This window comes from Giraffa tippelskirchi, chromosome 4, assembly GCF_054371585.1.
Source record: "Giraffa tippelskirchi isolate mGirTip1 chromosome 4, T2T-mGirTip1v1.2.pri, whole genome shotgun sequence".
In the NCBI taxonomy this organism is placed as follows: domain Eukaryota; kingdom Metazoa; phylum Chordata; class Mammalia; order Artiodactyla; family Giraffidae; genus Giraffa; species Giraffa tippelskirchi.
The window spans coordinates 20,198,026-20,220,984 of record NC_137278.1 but is presented as its reverse complement, the minus strand read 5'-3'; the positions used below and the strand labels follow the sequence as shown (position 1 = coordinate 20,220,984).

The 22,959-nt window shown below is 42.2% G+C and overlaps 1 protein-coding gene across 7 annotated transcripts in view; it reads right to left on the bottom strand.

Annotated features, from left to right (window-relative positions):
• The window catches only part of LPIN1 (lipin 1), a 373,872-nt gene that overhangs the window by 141,284 nt on the left and 209,629 nt on the right, over positions 1 to 22,959 (bottom strand). For 3 of the 7 annotated variants that reach the window (XR_014083718.1, XR_014083714.1, XR_014083716.1), the window contains exon 22: positions 6,578 to 6,777. The exons of 2 other annotated variants lie outside the window; for them this stretch is intronic. The gene's annotated coding sequence lies outside the window, so the exon portion shown is untranslated. Of the gene's footprint in view, positions 1 to 2,346; positions 2,550 to 4,599; positions 6,778 to 22,959 lie in introns of those variants that run through there. 2 more of the 7 variants (XR_014083715.1, XM_081596563.1) reach the window with 2 other exon arrangements.

Genomic DNA, 22,959 nt, shown 5'->3' with positions numbered 1-22,959 from the left:
CAGGTGTCTATCTCACTATGAATTATGAATCTTTCCTGAAATCAGGTACTAAATTTAATTTTTAATAAGCAATACACATTTTTGTAAACCCTGTGGAAAAGTCAGACCATACAAGGTAAAAAAAACCCTATAATCTCACGACCACCAGTAACATCAGTAAGTATTTTTATATATAAATTTTTTATATTTATAAGTCTTTCTATTTATATTTAAAATTTTATATATATGTAGTTTTATTTATAAATTATAAAAATATTTAAGAGGACATTCATAAGAAACATTTATAATATCAAAAAGTCAATTGGAATTTAAACATTTATGAATATATATATTCATAAATATATAATATATAATAATAAATATATATTCTAGTATAATAAGTATATATAATTTTTATTATATTATATTAAATATATTGTATAAGCATATATTTGTATATTATACTTTTTGTATTTATATATTATATACATGATAATGTTTATTTATATAATGTACAAGTATGTATGATATATAAGATATATGCGTGTGTTAGTCACTCAGTCATGTCTGACTCTTTGCGACCCCACTGACTGTAGCCTGCCAAGCTCCTCTGTCCATGGAATTCTCCAGGCAAGAATACTGTAGTGGGTAGCCATTTCCTTCTTCAGGGGATCTTCCTGACCCAGGGATCGAACCCAGGTCTCCAGCGTTGCAGGCAGATTCTTTACCATCTGAGCCACCAGGGAAGCCCATGTAAAATATATAGGTATATATATCTCATGTAAGTATATTATATATACTTAGAGTTCTAGGTTTAGATATAAACATCCTCACTTTTGACATTATAAATAATACTGTCATGCATGTCCTATGACAAAATCATTGTCTTGCTGAGGATTCACTTCCTTGGTGTTCGATAGGGATTAATAACCCATTAATCTCAAGGTCCCTAGAGTGAGAAAGGGCAACTCACTCCAGTATTCTTGCCTGGAAAATTCCATGGAAAGAGGAGCCTGGAGGGCTACAATGCATGGGGTCGCAGAGAGTCAGACAGGACTGAGTGACCAAGCATGCACACGTGCATTCTCAAGGTGCAAGAAATACAGCATCATTTTTTCAATATCAGCTGAAGTCCCATGTCAGCCCCTCATTTGCCGAGGCTGGCCAGAAAGCCATCTGCAGTCATTTTCTGTTGTCCCTCCCTCTGCCCTGGGTGGTGCCAGAACCAGGAAAAGAATGGCAGGCCCTGGGCTTGGTTCAGGTTGCTCACCAGGGCTGTTGCTCTATGACCCTGCTAGGTCTCTAGATTTCCCTGGCAGAGCCTGGCCCTCTGCTGCGCCCACCCAGAGGCTAGAGCTACAACTGCCTGGATCCAGCACTTGCTGCCCAAACTCCCCAAGCGGCTGCCTGCATCGTAAATGAAGGGCTCTGGCCTGTGGTTGAAGGCTCCACCTCGGCTCAGCACAGGCTTGATCTTCATTTAACTTGTGATGTGTTTGCACTGCCACACATAGGATACTAGGTCAAGTGCTCTGTATATATTTCTAAGACTTTTAAAAAGTCCTTTTAAATTATTTCTCATGAAAATATCATATACACAAAAAGACAGGAAATGCATCGACACAGTACACAGGATTATAAAATAAACATATCCAGGATCCAAGTGAAGAAATAGATCCTTAAAATTCCCTTTAGATCCTCTCTCCCTTTCCGTAAGTGACAGTGAAGGTCGCTCAGTCGTGTCTAACTCTTTGCGACCCTATGGACTGCCATCTGCCAGGCTCCTCTATACATGGAATTCTCCAGGCAAGAATACTGGAATGGATAGTCGTTCCCTTCTCCAGGGGATCTTTCCAACCCAGGAATCAAACCCAGGTCTCCCGCGTTGCAGGTGGATTCTTTACCATCTGAGCCACCAAGGAAGCCCCATAATATTGAATTTTGAGTTTATTAGTGCCTTGCTTTCACAAATGTTTGTTTCTCAGTCGTGTTCAACTCTTTGCGATCCCATGAACTGTAACCTTCCAGGCTCCTCTGTCCATGGGATTTCCCAGGCAAGAATACTGGAATGGGTAACCATTCCCTTCTCTAGAGGATCTTCCCCACCCAGGGATCAAACCCAGGTCTCCCACACTGCAGGCAGATTCTTTACCATCTGAGCCACAAGGAAGTAGCTTTCACAAAAGTATAACTGAATAATAAATATCTCTAAACTTGGTAAGGTTTTGTATTCTTGAGGACTCTGTACAAATAGTATCACACTCTTCAAGTTCTTTAGAAACTGACTTTTATCATTCAACTTCAAGTTCTTTGAAGATTCACTGTGGTTGATGTATGAAGCCATGGTTAAATCATTTTGCCAAAGTATAGTATTCCAACAGAGGAACGACCACAATTTATTCATGCATTCTTCCCTTGATAAATATCTAGGATGTTTCCAGCTTTTTGCTGTTCCAAACAATGCCACTTAAAACACATCTTTGCAACTCTCCTGGTGCACACAAACAGGAATGCATTCAGTCTCTATACCTGAGAGGAACTGCTGAGTCAGATGCATTGCCTGGCTTCACCTGAAAAGACATAATGTCCATTTGTCTAACATGTTCACACACATCTGACACTTCCCCCAGCACTCTGTCAAGTTCTGTTTCCTCTACCCTTCTTCAGTACGTAAGTTCTGCCAGTCTTGTAGGGATGAAATGGTATCTATTTGTCATTTTAATCTGCATTTCTCTGATTTCACACAAGAAACAACATCTTTGCATATGTTTATGGGCCATTTCCTATCTCCTTTTCTCTGAAATGCTTGCTCGTCTCTTGTCCAATTTTTTTTTTTCTGTTTGGTTTGTCTTTCTCATTTTGATCTTTAGATATTAAACCATTATTGATTATGTGTTCCCTGAGATATTGTTTCCATTTTTAATTGGAAACAATATCTTCTTCTTAAAGTATAATTTACATACAATAAATTCTACAAATTTACATGCATAGTTTGAAGAGTTTTGACAAGCATTTCACCTAAAGTACATAGTTTACATTAGGCTCACTCTTTGTGTGGTACATTCTTGTGTTTGAACAAAGGTCTAATGACAGGTACCCACCATTAGAGTAGCATACAGATTATTCTCACTGCCCTAAACATCCTCTGTGCTCTGCCTATTCATGTTTCCCTGTCCCCAATCCTTATTAACAAATGATCCATGATTTTGCCTTTCCTAGAATGTCATACAGTTAATCATATAGTATCGACATGTAAACTTTTCACATTGGCTTCTTTCTCTCAGTAATATGTATTTAAGATCTCTTCATGTATTTTCATAGCTTCATAGCTCATTTCTTTTTAGCTCTGAATAATCTTCCATTGTCTGGGTGTACCATAGTTTACACATTCACCAGAGAAGGACATCTTGGTTGCTTCCAAGTTTTGGCAATTATAAAAAACACTGCTAAAAACATCCATGTGCTTGACTTTGCATTGACATAAGTTTTTAACTCCTTTTGGTAAATACTGAGGAGCACAGTTTCTGGATTGTATGATAAAAATATGTTTAGTTTTGTGAGAAACTGCCAACCAGTCTTCCAAAATGGCTGTACCATTTTGCATTCCACCAGCAACAAATGAAAGTTCCTATCTCTCCACATACTCACCAGCTGTAGTGTCATTGTTTGATTTTGGTCATCCTAACAGGTGTGTAGTGGGAGATAGTGGTTGTTTTAATTTGCATTTCCCTAGATATAGGATGTGGAACAATTTTTCATAGGCTTATTTGCCACCTGTATATCATCTCTGGGGAGATCTTTGTTAAGATCTTTGGCCCAGGTTGTTTGTTTTCTTATTGTTGAGTTTTAAGAGTTCTTTGTATATCATACAAAGTCCTTTATTAGATATGTCTTTCTCAAGTATTTTCTCTCCATCTGTGGTTTGTGCTTTTATTCTGTTGACAGTGTCTTTCACAGAGAAGACACTTCTAATTTTAATGAAGACCAGCTTATCAATTCTTTCACAGATTATGTTTTGTGTTTTACACAAAAAGTCATTGCCAAACCCTAGATCATATAAAATTTCTATGTTGTCTTCTAGCAGTTTGATTGTTTTGCATTTTACATTTAAGTCTGTGACCCATTTTGAGTCAATGTTTGTGGAAAGTGTAAGATCTGTGTCTAGATTCTTTTTTTGTATGTGGACGTCCAGCTTTTCCAGCACCATTCATTAAAAATCTACCTTGGCTTCATTGTATTGCCCATGCTCTTTTGCCAAAGATCAGCTGGCTATATTTATGAGGGTCTTGGTTGTATAATTCTTTTAGTGCATGGCTACTTGTGGTTTGCTGATATTTTGTTAAAGATTTTTACAACTATATTGATGAGAAATATTGGTGTGTAGATTCTTTTCTTATAATGTTTTTGGTTTTGGTATCTATAGGAAGGTTTTCCCTATGAGATAGATAGATCAGGAGATAGATAGGACTATTCAGACATTTTGTTTCTTCTTCAATTCATTTGGTAAGTTGTATTTTCTAAAGAATCTAAGTTATTAAATTTATTGGCATACAGTTCTTTTTAATATTCCCTAAAATGTGCAGTGATTTCTTCTCTTTCAGTCCTAATGTTTATAATGCATTTTCTTTTTTTTTTGACTAGCCTTACTCAGGGTTTATCAATTTTGTTCATCTTTTCAAATAACCAAATTTTGACTGAGTTAATTTTCTCTAGGGTTCCTGATATCTATTTCATTTATTTCTTCTCTAATCTTTATTACTTCTTTCCTCCAACTTACTTTTGTTTTAATCTGTACCTTTAACTATTTTCTTAATATATAAATCCATGTCATTAATTTTAAACTTTTCTAGTATAGGCATAGTGGGACATGGAAACTCTCATCACCAGTGATAGAAGCAGAAGTTGTTCCTCCCACTTTAGAAAAGAGTTTGGTCTAACCCAAATCAGTTAATCATGGATATAAACTGCAACTCAGAAATTCATTCCAAGTTACATACTCTGGAGAACCTCTTGCCCATTTGTTTCTGTAAAAATATTTATAGAAGCATTACTCATTATGTCAAGAAACTGGAAATAACTCAAATACTATACTAGAATAGTATAAATCAATACTAGAACATTAGCATGGATAAGTAAACAGAATGCAATGGGATATTACAGAGGAGAAAAATGAATGAACCATAGCCTCATGCACCAACATGAATTAATCTATATTCATGCTATAAATCTAAATAATAATGTTGCATGAAAAAGGGGGGCCACAGACTAATGCAAACAAAATCAATCAAACCATTTAAAGTTCAAAAACAGCAAGGCAGGAAACCATTTCTTATCTAAGAAAAACAAGAGACTGATTAACACAAGGTTGGGATTGCTATTTCCTTTCAAGGTGCCAGAGCTAAAAGTGAACAGAAGAAACAGAATTCTGAACTCAAAAGGGCAGACAGAGGATTTCTAAGTTCCTGGTCATGTCCTGTCTTTTAATCTGGGTAGCTGGTACATGGTTTCTAATTTATTGTCACTAACTAATCTTCACACACACTTTTTATTTTCTTTATTATAAGTTATGTATTTCATCCAAAAATAAAATGTTCCACAAAAAAATGAAAAATGATTTTAAACTCTGAAAATTCTGAGGCATAGTTATGGCAAGGTCAGGTCTACTGGTGATCCATTTAACAACAAGTATTCTCTCATCACCAGCTCCATTCCAGGTATTGTGTTATGCACTAGAGACATAGAGATGAATAGGATTGTCCTCAGAGACCCCAAAAGAGACCAATACCTACATGAGTGTAACCTCAGAAGGCAGAATAAGTTACAGAGTTTGTGAAGCCCCAGAAAATGGTTTAGAAAGAGAGTTGAGCATCATTACAATATCCTGTAACCAATAAGAAAAGAGGCACCTCAGAGTTTTGCAAAAGGAGTGCCAGGATCAGAGTCTTTTCTTGGGATATCTAATGGGGCAAAATGTGCTGAATGGCTTGCAGCAGGCAGAGACCAGGGACAGGAAGCAGAGGTCTATAGACACTAGAGTAAGAGCCCATAGAAGAATTATCAACAACCTGAACCAGGACAGTGAAATCAGGATGGAGAAACAGGGGATGATGACATGCATATGGCAGTGGAGGCGGGAAGAGCATTGTTGAGAGACAGGGACAGTTGTCTGTCAAAAAGATGGAGAAGTCAAAGATGATCCTAAGAGAGGTCCAACCTGGATGATGGGAGGATGGAAGGAGAATGGAGGCGGAGAAACACAAGCCAAGGAGAGGTTTCAGGGGCCAGGGAAGGAAGGGAAGAGAGCCTAGAGAGTTCACTGTCACGACACACACAGGCAAAGGTCAGGGTGGGCCTCCCAGGAAAGACCTCCTGTAGGAAGTAGGGAAATGTGCATCAATTCCTAATTCCCCTCACTCCCAGTGATTTTTCCCCCTTTGGGTCAGATGATTCTCTGCAGCTTCATGATCTTCCATTTGCTGACCTGCCTGATAGATTTTGAGAAAGAAATTCAAACCCATATCAGACCAATTCCCATTTGCCTCTTTCCCACAGTTGAGTAAGGTCTGCAGTGAAATGTACACTTTTCATCAAGGCTCACCTGTGGACCACAGGCTGCATCCACATGGTAGAAGAAGCCTTGATTCAAAACTTGGAAGCTGACCGACTTGGGTTTGGACCTCCATTTCTTTCTAGCTCTGTGACATTGGGCAGTCCACTCAGTCTTTCTGAGCCTCAAATTCTCTCATCTCTGTAATGTCGACAGGAGCTTCCCAGGTGGCTGAGTGGTAAAGAATCCGCCTGCAATGAAGGAGATGTGGGTTCAATCCCTGGGTTGGGAAGATCCCCTGGAGAAAGAAATGGCAACCCACTCTAGTATTCTTGCTTGGGAAATCCCACGGTCAGAGGAGCCTGGAGGACTACAGTCCATGGGGTCAGAAAAGAGTCGGACATGACTTAGTGACTAAACAGCAACAAATGTAATGTTAACAAAAATACACGCCCCAGTTGTTTCACAGAGCCATCAAGTAAGAATACAGGAGAGAACTTTCCAACCATGGCTGTAATGAGTACCTTTGCTAAGAGCAGGATATGCAAGGGATCAGAAGCACCAGTCACCATAATGAGGAAATAAAAACAGAAAACCAACTGCATGAACTCTTCTCTATTTCATCTGCTGCTCTGGTTTTTTTCAATACTTCCAATGTGTGAGCTTCTAAAATCCATCTTGGGTTCTGGATGGAAGTGATACAGCAAGAGATCCACAGAACACGATCAAGTTAAATGACAACCAACTAAAGGGGAAATACCAGCCAGATCACACACTCTTCTTTAAAAGCGATTCCAGAAATGGCATTTAACAATGTAAACCCAGAAAATTAAGATGAGGGAGGGGATTCCACAGGGAGGGGAGGAGGGAAGGGAGACGGGATGCTGCTTGCAATAAGCATTTACCCTGTGCCTGGAGCTGTGCTAAAGGTTTACACACACATTTCCCCATTTATTCTTCACCACATAGCTCAGCTGGTAAAGAATCCATCTGCAATGCAGGAGACCCTGTTTCGATCCCTGGGTCAGGAAGATCCTCTGGAGGAGGGCATAGCAACCCACTCCAGTATTCCTGGGCTTCCCTGGTGGCTCAGTTGGTAAAGAAGCTGCCTGTAATGCGGGAGACCTGGGTTCGATCCCTGGGTTGGGAAGATCAGTTGGAGGAGGGCATAGCAACCCACTCCAGTATTCTTGCTTAGAGAATCCCCATGGACAGAGGAGCCTAGTGGGCTGCAGCCCATGGGGTCACAAAGAGTAGGACACAACTGAGCGACTAAGCACAACACTGCTCTGCAGTGCAGGTACAATTTCCTAATTTAATAGGTGAAAAAATTGAGGCTCTTCAGGTGCTAAGTTGCCTAAGAGTCTGTAGTTAGGCAGAGTTAAAGTTGAGATTCAAACCTTGGTCTGAGTCAAAGCTGTTGTGCTCTTACGCCACGTGGTCTCCCAAGCTGAACCCGAACAAGCCACCACTGAAGGACTCCACGCCCTGCACTAATTATTTACAATTTCATCCTCAGTTCTTCCAGTTGTAGAAGGGAAGGCTTGCATGTAATTAAATTAAGGATGAGTTCTCCATAAATTATACTTCAATCTGGTTCTATATTTGAATAATTAAGTTTAAAACAGAAAGACTAATGAAACTAATGGTTACCAAATTACCAGATTTCGAAAATCATTGATTTTCTCATTTGCCTGCTAAAATTAATTGATCTCATTTACATATACAGATTGCATTTTGCTTTAGCTTTGAAAATGTTTCTCTTCCAAGTTTCTCCACCAAGGTTTCAAAATCCATTTGCAAAAATGCAATTCTATTTCAATTATACTCATTTGCATGGAAACCAAAGCATTATTGCTCTTCCAATTAATACTATTATGATTGTTCCTTTCATTTGAATACAATGCCCTTGTAACTTAAAGAATAAATTTTCAACCCAGCTAAGCAACTTTAAAAATACATATGGAAATGATCACTGTGCTGTAATGCAATTTCTTCTGCTAAATAAGAGAAATAAAAGCATATTCTACTGTTACAAAAAACAAAAAACTTTATAAAATACATTTTTAACAATATCTACAACACAAAATCCTAAGATATTCTAACCATGTAACGTTGAATGTTTAAATCTCACATGATTAGCAGGTATCTCTTGGAATGATTATTAATTAGACAAAATTTCTAAGAAATATAGAAACAAAAGGACTTGCAAAAGAGCTAAAAGTCCTATAATTCACTGGTTTTTCAAAGAGAAAGGTACCACCTACAAAACTGGTGGGTTACAAACTAGCATTTTTATATCTTTTATATTAGCATATATGTTTTACAATAAAATATAAGTTGAATAAAAACATATAGAAAGAGCAACTACAGTTTTGTGAAAATTTTGTGTCTGTTTTAAATTTTTCTATGGGGGTATAGAAATATCTGTTTGAGCATATCTGTGTGTATGTGTATTGTGTTGTGTATGTGTCTGTGCATGTGTGTGAGTCTGTGCAGGGTAGGAGTGACGGCCCATGTCATTTCCATGACATAAAAATGTACTTCTTACTGCAGATTAAGGTCAAGAAGTTCAAAAACAGCTCATCTGGTGGATCCCCTTTGTTCAGAAGAGTTTTGAAGGGCTGATATTTCAAAGATAATAAATAACTGACTTCAGCAATGGATAGCATGCGATCAAACCTTGGCAAGTAACTTCATCTCCCTACATCTCAGTCTCCTCAAGTGTAAAATAGAGATAATAATAGTAATATGCCACCAGTTTGATTTGAAGATTAAGAGAGATAATATATGTAAAGTGTTTAGCACAGGGCCTGGTATATAATAAGCAATAAACATTCAGTTCAGTCGCTCAGTCGTGTCCGACTCTTTGTGACCCCATGAACCACAGCACACCAGGCCTCCCTCCCTGTCCATCACCAACTCCCAGAGTCCACCCAAACCCATGTCCATTGAGTCGGTGATGCCATCCAACCATCTCATCCTCTGTCGTCCCCTTCTCCTCCTGCCCCCAATCCTACCCAGCATTAGGGTCTTTTCCAATGAGTCAACTCTTCGCATCAGGTGGCCAAAGTATTGGAGTCTCAGCTTCAACATCAGTCCTTCCAATGAACACCCAGGACTGATCTCCTTTAGGATGGATTGGTTGGATCTCCTTGCAGTCCAAGGGACTCTCAAGAGTCTTCTCCAACACCACAGTTCAAAAGCATCAATTCTGCGGCGCTCAGCTTTCTTCACCGTCCAACTCTCATATCCATACATGACCACTGGAAAAACCATAGCCTTGACTAGACAGACTTTTGTTGGCAAAGTAATGTCTCTGCTTTTAAATATGCTATCTAGGTTGGCCATAACCTTCCTTCCAAGGAGTAAGAGTCTTTTAATTCCATGGCTACAATCACCATCTGCAGTGATTCTGGAGCCCAGAAAAATAAAGTCAGCCATTGTTTCCACTGTTTCCCCATCTATTTGCCATGAAGTGAGGGGACCAGATGCCATGATCTTAGTTTTCTGAATGTTGAGCTTTAAGCCAACTTTTTCACTCTCCTCCTTCACTTTCATCAGGAGGCTCTTCAGTTCTTCACTTGCTGCCATAAGGGTGGTGTCATCTGCATATCTGAGGTCATTGCTATTTCTCCTGGCAATCTGGATTCCAGCTTGTGCTTCCCCCAGCCCAGCGTTTCTCATGCTGTACTCTGCATATAAGTTAAATAAGTAGGGTGACAATAAACACTGGCCGCCTGTATTTTCCCGAACAGTTGAAGAGCTTCTTGTCTCTGATTAAATATATCTACTTCTAGCTGTGTCCATTTCCCATCAGTCCACACCCATATTGAGCCCTTCCTCACCTCCAGGCCCTTTTTCAGGGGGAGAGACGAAGGAATGAAGGAAAGGGACATGCATCCACGAACCCCAGTCTGACCCTACTTTCAAACAGTGCTGAATCACCTCAGAGTCCCTCAGGACACTTGGATCCTTCATCTCTCATACTTGCTTCCTTCAATACAGTTTACTGCCAGAGTATAAAATGGGAAAAAAGGAAAATCTTTTTAAGACTGTAATAACCTACAAGGGAAAAGAATCTGAAAGGGGGCATATATATATATAGATATATATATATAGATATATATATAGATATATATATATATATATGGAGAAGGAAACGGCAACCCACTCCAGTATTCTTGTCTGGAGAATCCCAGGGACAGAGGAGCCTGGTGGGCTGCCGTCTATGGGATTGCACAGAGTCGGACACAACTGAAACGACTTAGCATAGCATATATATATACACACGCACACATATGTATATCGCTGTATCACTGCACTGTACACATGAAATGAACACAATATTATAAATCAACTATACTTCAATAAATATATATATATATATTTGAAAAAAAGTAGACAGTCCAAATATTGATGATCCTGGAATAATGATGTTTAGGGTCACTAAAGCATAGGAAATGTATAAGGTATGTGCTAGAGATTAGATTGAAATATCATATATTCAGAGGAATCTATAAGGCAAGCTAAGGGCTTTGAACTTTATGAAAGTGAAAGCCTCTCAGTCGTGTCCGACTCTTTGTGACTCCATGGACTACACTGTCCGTGGAATTCTCCAGTCCAGAATACTGGAGTGGGTAGGCTTTGCCTTCTCCAAAGGATCTTCCCAACCCAGGGATCAAACCCAGGTCCCCCTCATTGCAGGCAGATTCTTTACCAGCTGAACCACAAGGGAAGCCCATAGTATAATAATAAAAATGGGCAACAATTGCCAAGTTCTTACCCTGTCTGGTGCCAACTGCCTCACACACGTTATCTGAACTAAACTTCATGACACTCATGAAATAGATTTTCTGGTTCTCCTCAAACCCATGGGAAACCATGGGAAAGCTAAAAAGTCAAGAGCCTGAGAAATGTCTTACATGGTGACGCTGAGATTCACATCCCAGACAGCTAACTCTGGAGCCAACATCCTTCAAGTTCTCCTGCCTTCCTAGGGCCAAAGGGAGCCATCAGAGGCTGGACGAGAAGGGACCAGCATTTTCTCTGTTTTTTTTTGTAAACTGAGAACATGTCAAAGCTGGGAGATTTGGAGCCTGGAAGCCCCCTGGGAGACTGCCAGCTAATCCACCAGCCCAGGCAGAGGGTGAAAAAGAAAGGAAAGGCACTGTTCTCAGAGTGGAGGACTGGGGACAGACAGGAGAGATCAGATTGATACAGATCAGCAACTGTTTAAATGTGAGGCCAGGGGTGACCAGCAGGGACCAAGAACAACTCTTGGGTTTCCAGACCTCATGGATGAATGCAACAGAGCCTGCACCTCTAAATGTCACAGGAGCCAGTCTGGGAGGCTAGAGGATGAATTCCATGTGGGGCACGTTCACTGCAGTTCAAGTGGAACAATCGGGGAAGGCAAAGCAAATTTGCATACAAAGAGGCAAGTGAGCACAGGAGGAGGGCTGGAACCAGACTGCCTGGCGATGAATCTTAATTCTGACACTTAAAAGCCATGTGACCAAGGACAAGTCAGCTAATATATGTATAACACTGCCTGACACATAGAAAGAAAGTGGGGAGCTTTAACTATTAGTATGATTATACAACCATATGAAATAAAACACAGGAGAGGCAGAAAGTTCCTCGGGAATCACCGCTTTCTCCTTCTCCCCCATCCCTGTACCATGTCTTAGGCGCCACTTTGAGGTGCTGGGGACAGAAGAGTAGCCAGAAGGCATTAGAGAAGAACCTATGCAAAAGGGGTCCCTTCCAGGTTGTTCCTAAGGTCAGTCCCATTCCTAATCAGGCCACAGGAGCAGAACGGCCTCTACGTTCATCCTTTGTCCTTTACTGACTCTGCTGGGGGGGTGATTCTTTGTTCTTTGCTGGCTCTGCCCAGGTGGGTGACGGTGCTGTACTTGAAGTTGGGTCTGACTCCTTTCAGAGACTTTTTAGATGTGACTGAGTCAGCCCTGCCATCATCAATGGGAAAATAGAACCTCCTGAACAACCAGATTTTGCCAACTTACATTCTCCATGGGAAAGGGGCAAAGGTGCAGAATTAAGTTTATTGAGAGTTTACAAGGGCTTCCCTACTAGTCGAGTGGTTAAGAATCCAACTTCCAATGTAGGGCGCTCGGGTTTGATCCCTGAACAGGGAACTAAGATCCCACGTGCCATGGGGCAACTAAGACTGGGCACTGCAACAAGAGAAGTCCACGCACTACAGCAATGACCCAGGGCAGCCCAGATAAAGAGTGTGAGTTGACACTGTGAAGAGCACTTTGTACACATTGGCTCATCTATTCTTCATAGCGGACCGGTAAGGTAGGCAGTAAGGTAAGGAAACTGAGGCGCGCAAGGATTCAATACCCCTTGCAAGTCTCAGAGCCGGCTGGTGGCCAATCAGGGCTCTAACCCAGGTCCCCTGAGTCCATCACTCCTTGCAGTTTGTCATCAGGGACAAGGCCAGATCCAGAGAGCTGATTGTTTTTGTTACTGGTTAGTCCCTAAATTGTGTCAGTCTTTTGCAACCTCACAGACTATAGCCCGCCAGGCTCCTCTGTCCATGGGATTTCTCAGGCAAGAATACTGGAGTGGATTTCTCAGGCAAGAATACTGGAGTGGATTGCCATTTCCTCCTCCAGGGGATCTTCCCAACCCAAGGATCAAACCTGCGTCTCCTGCATTGGCAGGTGGATTCTTTACCACTGAGCCACCAGGGAAGGCAAGAGAGCTGATTAACCTATCCTGAAGTGTTATGTCACATTTCCAGCACTCTCCACTAAAACAGAATGCTTCCTAAAGGGCAAAAGACCCAGCGGACTAGTTTTCTCATACCTAAAGCACTGAATTGGGGAGAAAGCTCACCAACCACCAGTTAAGCTCACTGGGGTCCCTTCCCTCAGCACCCCTCAAGGTTTTCTATGTTTCGGGCCCTGCAATAAAATAACTGAAAATTATGATAAACTTAAAATATAGTATAGAACAGTATCCAAAGAGATACAACCACATAGATACAAGTAACCATCTTGTTAAAAAAAAAAAAAAAACTTTTTAAATTAAATATTGACTAAATTTAATCAGGTTTCCCTTACCAAGGATTCTCTCATATTTGCCCTGGTGTCAGAGGGCTTCTTGATTCTTGTGTGTCCTATAATTTTTTTCCAGGCCTTGACACAGTGGTGGCATGACAATTAGCTTGGTGTCCTTTTCCATGAAATAAGACCAGTTCCCCTGTCCTCACCTCAATCCAAACAAGCCAATGCCATAGCATTGACCACTCAATGAATCTGACTCTCTCATCCTTTGTCAGCTCTTAATAACCACGACAGCTCTTTATGCCCTGAGCTCTGTGCTCCTCCCTTGGGTTTTGAGAGCTGTGTATGTATAACGTATGTTTCTTTCTTGCTGTCTATTGTTTGGGCTAGATGCTTAAGTCAACCAGTTTCTTAAAGGGACTGATTCTTTTTTCCTACTTGAACATTTCCAGATTTCTACTTTCAGCAATAGGTTACCCTGTTTCAAAACAATTCTCTTTCCAAGACAACAAAAAAAAGCTAGACAAAAAAAAAATTGTATATATCTGAAGATATTGGAAGACCACTAAGGGACCAAGGATTTCAGGGGTTAATATGCCTGAAAAGAAGAGAAGCCAAGAGAGGTGATTCCCACATTTGACATGTGTTTGTTCTTGATCAGAAAGCCAGTGATGAGAAAAGCTGCAGAGATATCAACAGTTCTGAGCAGAAAAGGCCTGGTAACACCCGGGCTTCCTGGTGGAACCCCAGAAAGACAACAGCCCAGGGACAAGAATGAGCAAAACCCAAGGGCATGCTACACCATGCTAACACTAACCAAGAGAAAGATGACACACTAACAATTGTAAAACAATGTATCTTTGGCTATAAAGGAAAAAAAATCCCCAGAAATAAGGATGAAGAGGGTATATAGAATAAAATATAGAAACTCCGAGTCTGCAATGCCCTGTATCAGTCAGGGTTCATATAGAAGCGAGAGGTCACGCCAGAAAGTGGAGCAGGGAAAATTCCATATGTGGAGTTGTCAATTAAGTGAAAACTGGTGATCTGCAAATGGGTGAAGGGGGGCAGATGGACCCACAGAGCTGAGAAATGAGCTTGGGGAAGAGTCTGGAGTTCAGGTTTAGATCCCCAGGCCGAGGAGGAGTCTGTGGAGCCACCACAGGTCCACCTGGACCTGCTCTCAACTCTGAGATTTACTGAGATGAGGGTCTCCCCCATGGGACCTACCAAAATACATATATAGTTGGTAGTAAGAATGATGTTTTCTGGGACTCCCCTGGTAGTCCAGTGGTGAAGACCTTGCCTTCTGATATGTGTGCGTGTGTAGGGGAGGTGGGGTATGGGTTCAATCCCTGGTCAGGGAACTAAGATCACATACGCCTCAAGGCCAGAAAACCAAAACATAAAACAGAAACAATATTGTAACAAATTCAACAAGACTTCTTAAATGGTCTGCATTAAAAAAAAAAAAAAGAAGAAGAAGAATATTTTCTGGAATTTAGTCAAGAATTCATCCTAGAAGCTGGACCCCTTTCCTCTTTAAATTCTGTCACATTTCCCTCCTGAGCAGATCCTAACAAAACATCAGTACTTTGAGAACCATTCCTCCAGAGATTCACTTCCTTTTCCTTTTTCTTACTCTTGGTCACCAAGACTTTCCCAGGGTACCATCATCTCACATAGGACCACAGGATTGTCCTCACCGTCCTCACAAGGCTGGTCCGAATGATAGCTGCATGCAAAGCACTGGGGACCAAATGAACTGTGTGCAGAACTCAGGGCGAGAGAACTGAGCTGGAACTGCAGCTCACAACCTCTCCAGGACCATCAGCAGCTTGAAAACAGCCTGAGCAAGGGGGCTCCTGCCTGAGCTCACACATACCAGCTCCTCTGATGTCAGCCAGAACTCTGGGTGCAGACAAGCAGGCTGAATTGGCCTCCATGCCTTAATCACAATGTTATGTTTCTCTCTGGAGTTCAATTCTGTGCTTGGCATCTTTTATGCAATTTTTCTCAGCTTCCATGCTACATTTGGAAATCTCCTCACCTCTGGCTTAGATCCCCCAGGATTATTTGGATATCTTAAAAGATGGACTGATCACTGAAGAATTGATGCTTTCGTAATTGTAGTGCTGGAGAAGACTCTTGAGAGTCCCATGGACAGCAAGGAGATCAAACCAGTCAATTCTAAAGGAAATCAATCCTGAATATTCATTGGAAGGACTGACGCTGAAGTTGAAGCTCCTGAAGCTCCTCTAGCCACCTGATGTGAAGAGTCAACTCATTGGAAAAGATCCTGATGTTGGGAAAGATTGAGGGCAGAGGAAGAAGGGGGTAACAGAGTATGAGATAGTTGGATGACATCATCTGGTGTTGACATCATCACTGACTCAATGGACATGAGTTTGAGCAAACTCTGGGAGATAGTGGAGAACAGGAAAGCCTGGTGTGCTGCAGTCCATGTGGTCGCAAAGAGTCAGACATGACTTAGTGATTGAACAACAAAAGATGGACAAGGCCTAGAAAACTCTCAGAGAGCTTCTGCCAAGATGCTAGAAAACAAGCATCTTGGGTTCCTGCTTGGGGGTGGCTCCCTCGACATCCACTCAATCATCCACTGAAAGGAGGACAGACAAATAGGGTAGAGGCACGCTTTTCTTTCACTTCTCCACCAGGGCTTCTTTCCATGGTTGACAAAAGAAGCAGAAAAGTAGGTTCTCAGAACTGTTCTTCCCGGTAGGTGGCTGCCAAGGCATCTGCTTTGAATGCTTTCCTGTCTCAAATATCACCCTCACCATCCCGCACAGATGCCAGAACTCCCACCATTAGAAACCCTTCATTCTGGCCTTGGAAACTGTTGGTTTCCAGATTCTCTGTTCAAACCCAAAGAGCCTAACACTTTGGGGCAGCATTTCCCAAAGTGTTTTCCTAAGAATGTTCTTCAAAATTTCTTAGAAAAATAGTCCCATGGTCTAAGAAGGGACAAAATAAAAAAGAAGGGACACATTACATGTCTTTCCTGAGGGTCACAATGCAAATTAACATGTTGAAGGTGCTAAAGATCCCACAGTAAATAAAATCATTTCATTATGTTCAACAGTGTTTCCCAAAAAGATCTCCTCATGAAACCCCATATTGTTTTTCTTTCATCTATAAACATCTCCCCAGACAGACAGAGATTTCTTCGGAGAACCCTGACTTAAGCCATCGATTTACAATTAACAGTGTGTCCAGATCACCAGACTCAAAGTCAGGAAAACGTGGTCTTCTGTTACCAGTATACACTCCCATCAAACCACCATTTCATCACTTGGTTGTTACAAACCTCCTCCTGGCCTCTTCCAGCTCTTTCCACACCCCTGTCAAACAACCTTTTCAAATCACAGCAGATAACCTTTTCAAATACTTCATTGCAAAAACTGCAACAACCAGAAATGAACACCCTCAAATTCCTGCCCCATCTTTGAAACTGTTCCTATGTATTTCCTCCCACCCCTCTGCCTTTTCTCCTGATTCAGAGGAAGGGGTATCACCCTCTACAAAGTGAACCCCTTTATCCACACCATGAGATTATGAAATCACCTTTCTTCTGAATATTTCTCCTCTGCTGATCTTTTAAGGCCCATGTCTGTTCCAAGTTGAGTTTTTTAAAAACGCGTTCAACAAATAATCAGTACGCACACCATGCCTTCATGGTCTAGAGGGAATGTGAACATGCTGTCACTTTAGTCATGTCCAACGCTCTGCGACCCTATGGACTGTAGCCCACCAGGCCCCTCTGTCCATAGAATTTCCAGGTAGGAATACTGGAGTGGGTTGCCATGCCCTTCTCCAGGGGATCTTCCCTACCCAGGGATCCAACCTGGGTCTCTTGCATCTCCTGCATTAGCAGGCAGGTTCTTTACCATTGGCACCACCAGGGAAGCCCCAGGAAGGGGCTGATGTAAGACTCGGGGGTGATATAAGACACATGAGTATGTGGTACAGATTTCAAAGGTGTCTTCACACTCTTTATTCCACCTCCTTATATCCATCCATGTGAAAGGCTGATAGTATTATTTCCATTTTATTTGGCAGATGAGGAAGTAATAGGTAAACCTTATAAAGCACTCACTCACTAAGCATTTGACAAAAGTTAATCTCTTCTAATCCCCATCACAACCCAAGGAGGCAGGAAACCACTTTTATCCTCCTTTTATAGATAGGAATTGCAATAGAGATAGGTTAAGCAATTTGCCCTGCTAATCAGTGGAGAGCTAGATTTAAAATACAGGCAGTGTCTTTTTTGAATTGTGATTTTTTTTTCCAGGGCATATGGTCAGTAGTGGGATTGCTGGGTCATATGGTAGCTCTATTTTTAGTTTTTTAAGGAACCTCTATGCTGTTCTCCATAGTGACTCTATCAGTTTACACCCCCACCATGGGATTAACATATATACACTGCCATGTGGATAGCTAATGGGAGCCTGCTGTTAGTGCAGGGAGCTCAGCTTGGTGCTCTGTGATAACCTAGAGGAAAGGGATGGGGGTGAAGGGAAGGCCAAGAAGGAGAGGATATATGCATACATATAATTAATTCACTTTATTGTACACCAGAGAACTAACACAACATTGTAACGCAACTATCAATTCAGTTCAGTCGCTCAGTCGTGTCTGATACTTTGCGACCCCATGGACTGCAGCACGCCAGGCCTCCCTGTCCATCGCCAACTCCCGGAGTTTATTCAAACTCACATCCATTGAGTTGGTGATGCCATCCAACCATCTCATCCTCTGTTGTCCCCTTCTCCTCCTGCCTTCAATCTTTCTCAACACCAGGGTCTTTTCCAATGAGTCAGTTCTTTGCCTCAGGTGGATAAAGTATTGGAGTTTCAGCTTTAGCATCAGTCCTTCAGGACTGATTTCCTTTAGGATGGACTGGTTGGATATCCTTGCAGTCCCCAATTTAAAAATACAAAACAGGCAATGTGATGCCAGGGTCTGGATCCTGGGGGAGAGCTTGGCACTGCCACTGAGGAGCATTTCCCTCAAGGACAGGAGGAGGCTGGGAAGAGGCAAATCCTGCACAAAAACACAGATATTCAGTCTGGAAGCCCAGTGCTACAGCCACTCATCCTGAGATACAGTTCTCAGAGAGTGTGAAAATCCTGGAACCGTCAGAAGGGAGAGGGAGGGTGGAAGCACAGGAACTTTGGCTGGGTGCCTATTTCTGTGCCTGTACAGCAGCATCACAAACGTTATCCCCTTTAATTCTTCTTACAACCCTGCAAAGCTGTGCACGTGATCCTTCCTATCTCCGCAAAGGCTATCTGATTGGAGAGGAGGAGTGATTGGCAGCCCAGGCCCCACCTCTTGCAGACAGTGCCCACGGAGGTCGACCCCTACCTGCTGACCCGGACAGCAGGCTCTTGCAGCTTCTCCACTCAGTGCCCAAGTGGACGCTCCGCCCTGGCCCCTGTGGGCAGCCGTGCCCCCTAGAAGGGCCAACGGGTGCCCCATGCTGGCAAATTGATGAAGCCTGGTGTCCGCCCTGGAGGAGGACTTCAGGCTCTCTCCATAACTCCATGCTTCCAGCTGGCGCCCAGGGACCTGGCATGTATCCTCCCCTGCTTTGCAACCAGTCCCAGGAACGCTGCGCGTATTTCATATACTGAGAGGGGACAAGAGCCGTGTGCTCTCCCCCAAAGTCAATGCTCGCTACTTCCAAATCGTGTAGTGCACGTGATGAGAATACGCTTAACGAGACGTGGGGGGAAATGGTTCTGCCTAGCATTGCCGGGACGCAGGGAGCTCAATTCTGTTGTGGGTTTGGGCAGGAACCACCCCTCCCCTCCCCCCACCAGGATGAGGATGATCACCGCCCTTGACAGAAGGAGCTCGTCCACCCAGCAGGCGACGCAGGACACACAAGACCTGAACGTTTTAACACTCACATTTCAAAACAGCGCTGGCTGGAGCTGCAAATGTTTCCCTCCTTTTCAAGAACAGGAGTCAGCCAAACCGAAAAGAGGTTTAGAAGAGGAGCCCAAGGCGAACAGATTGTACTCCCGGGAGGCCCAGTGCGTCAGACATGGAGAGTCATTAGTTTAACTAGACTTGAGGACCTCAGAAATTTTGTGGAGCTACCCCTGGTGGATGGTTTGCCACTTGGAGACTGTTCCGATGGCCGCACCCCCAGCACTCTTGTGCCCCTCAATAAAAATAAGCGTGATTCAGACTCCATTCCACAAAGACTACTCCGAACACTTCAGCATCCCAGCCGGGTATTGGTCTCCATTCAGATGGCTCCTGATTGGCTCCTTTAACAAGTTCTGGAAGGTTCCCTTGTTGACTTGAGATGTTAATGCATTAGGGATCCCCATTAAGCCCTGCTCTGGAAAGGTTACTCTAAGTCATGTGTGGTGCTAGATACTTTACAGATATTATTTTATTTCATCATCATCAGAAGCTTTTTTCCAGCCCTAGAAACTGTCTTAAAAACTTGCCCCAAGTTGTTGCAACCAGTAATTCTCTTAACACTAAACAGTTAATTTTAACATCACTACAGACAATGCACATATCATTCAATACACAGAAGGTTTCTTTCATACCCGCCTACCTACCCACAGCCCCCAGCAGAGAATAGGGAGTCTCAGCCTGTGACCCGACTTCTACCAACTTTCTCACTTACTTTTGTATCACCTCTAGTTCTCCTGGGGTCACTTCCCACCTGGTCTCCACCCCAGCAGCCCCACCCCTCCAACACTGATCACACAAGATGAATATATGAAGTACTGAGTTGCAAACAGCAACACGTCTGTGTTCCAGCCACTTTTGTCCCAAATGCTCTGATCCAGCTTTGTCCAGCACTTAGAATCAAAGACACCCTGTCTTCACCATGTATAGGTTGCCTCTTTCAAGTTGATGCATAACTATCTGCTGTGATACATAGAATACTTTTGCTTTCATTTTATAAATAACAAAATAGGGATTCAAGGAAGACCCTTGATAGAAAAAGTACCAGCTGTGGGACCACAAAAACAGGGCTTTTAATTCCCATTAAAAGCCCGTTCCTTCCTGTGTGACCTTGGACAAGTATTTAGTTGCCTCCAGTCTCAAGTTTTTCCTCTGTAAAAATGAGACTAATCCACCAGGTCATTGAGAAAACTGAATTAAGCAGCATGAAAAATACAAATCCCTGCCAAGAAATAGGAAAGAGAAGAAGTGCTAATAAGTAGGGCAGCCATGCAACACTGGTGAAGGTGAAATGAGCCCGTGGTGCCAGGCCGACCGAACTTGTATGTATGTGTGCTCAGTCGTGTCCAACTCCTTGCGACCCCGTGGACTGTAGCCCGCCAAGCTCCTATGCCATGGAATTTTCCAGGCACGACTGAGCTTAATCCTTACAGAAAGCCTTGGGTCCAGAACCTCATTCTGAGTTCAAAGGGATCAGGCAACTGGAATCAGATTGTTAATATGAAATGATTTTGAGAGTATCACACCTCTTTAAAAAAAAAAAAGACTTTTCAATTCAGTCAATCAGTGAGTACATCTCAGTTTCCTCAGGAGCAGAAGCAAAACCCAGTCCCTGCTCTCAGATGTATCAGGCTTTACTGAGAAGCCAAACTCACATGAGAGAAACAACTGAAAACCAAAGCTGAAATCTGCATGCTACAAAGGCAGGCTGGATGGGGTGAGTCAGGTGGGAGGAAGGAGAGGCTTGAATTTGGAGGTAAAGCTACAGTGGGAAATTTCTACTCCAGGTTGTTAAGACTGAAATATATCAGAATGTGAGTATGACCCAAATTTCTTAGACAAAAATAATGGTGAAAACTTTTTCTGAATGCCTAGTGCATGCTGAGGATTCTCACATAAAGTGAGAAATGTGAAACTGTTTTTATGGATCACAAAACTGAGACCCAAAGAGTGAAATCCCTTGACAGACGGCAAACAACTAGTAAATAGCAAAGCTGGGAGTCAAATTCCGACCTGATGGATTCTCTCTATGGAGACACAAGGAGGCTCACATAGAGAAAATCTCAAAGATCAGAAGAAGAGGAGACTTCTTCAAGTTTGAGAGGAAGCCTAATGGACTGTGAGTGAGAGCGGAAGAGAGCTGAGAGGGTGCTGCTAAGCTATGGTCCTGAAATGTTTGAGATGTGTCTTCCCCAGCCATTGGGCACACATTACTTAGATGGGAAAGATGGTTTTAGAGACAGGGTAGCTGGTAGGGAAGGATGCTTTTGAAGATTAGAGGAAAAGGGATGAAGGAATCCTGAAGTATTCATGGAAAATCCATGAAGTGTTCATCCCGAAGGAGCTGGGTAGGTCCCTTCAGTGTTACAAGACCTGAAGCCTCCTCCAGGCATTCAAGAGGACACCTGGGCTGTTTTATCTTCCTATACTTTCCACTTGGTGTGCGTGTGTGCCAAGTCACTTAGGTCGTGTCTGGCTCTTCATAACCCTATGGACTGTAACCTGCCAAACTCCTCTGTCCGCAGGATTTCCCAGGCAAGAATACTGGAGTGGATGGCCATGCCCTCCTCCAGGGGATCTTCCTGACCCCATGATCAAACCAGCATCTTGTGTGGCTCCTGCATTGCAGGCAGATTCTTTACCACTGAGCCACCAGGGAAGCCCATACTTTCCACTTGGAACACTTCTGTTTTACAAACTAGCACAATTACAAGATAACATTTTTTACCACCTAACATAGGCTACCTCTTTTGTTGACTTTGCTCATCTTCTCAATGTCCTCAGGCACTACTTAAAATCAGTACACCTCTTTTAGGCATAAATGAGGCGTTATTTTGGTTGATAACTATTAATTGAGTGTTTTCCATAAGTCAAGCACTGCAGTGGATACTAAGGATACAAAGCAAAGTACAAGTCACTGATTTTACAGAACTCAAGAGCTAACGGGGAAATGAGAAAAAGAAAACAGAAACTCAGACTGTTAAGCTATTTGCACAAGGCACCACTCACCAGGAGTCAAAGTATTTGCTGTCAGTTTACCCAGTAAGTCTATTTCTGGCACCTGATATGTAATACATAAATATGCTCACTGAAGCACAAGTTTTAATCATTGAAAGCAATATACATGCCCAAGAATTTGAACCATTAAATAATTCATAGTACATCTATTCAGTAAAGAATTTTCCATCTATTTTTTAAAATGATGCTTACAAGTTTTTTTAATACTAGAAGAAATGCTTGTGTTGCTATGTTAAATGAAAAATAAATAAATAAATTTCACTCTGCTTAAAATATATATCTTTTTAAAAGACTAGAAGACAATATCCAGGTGAATACTGACAAAAATTTAGCCAGTGAAAACTAAAAAAGCTTTGGTTTGTAGTATGTGCCCATCACTGTGATGTGAATATCCCCGCCATGCTATTTCAAGCTGCC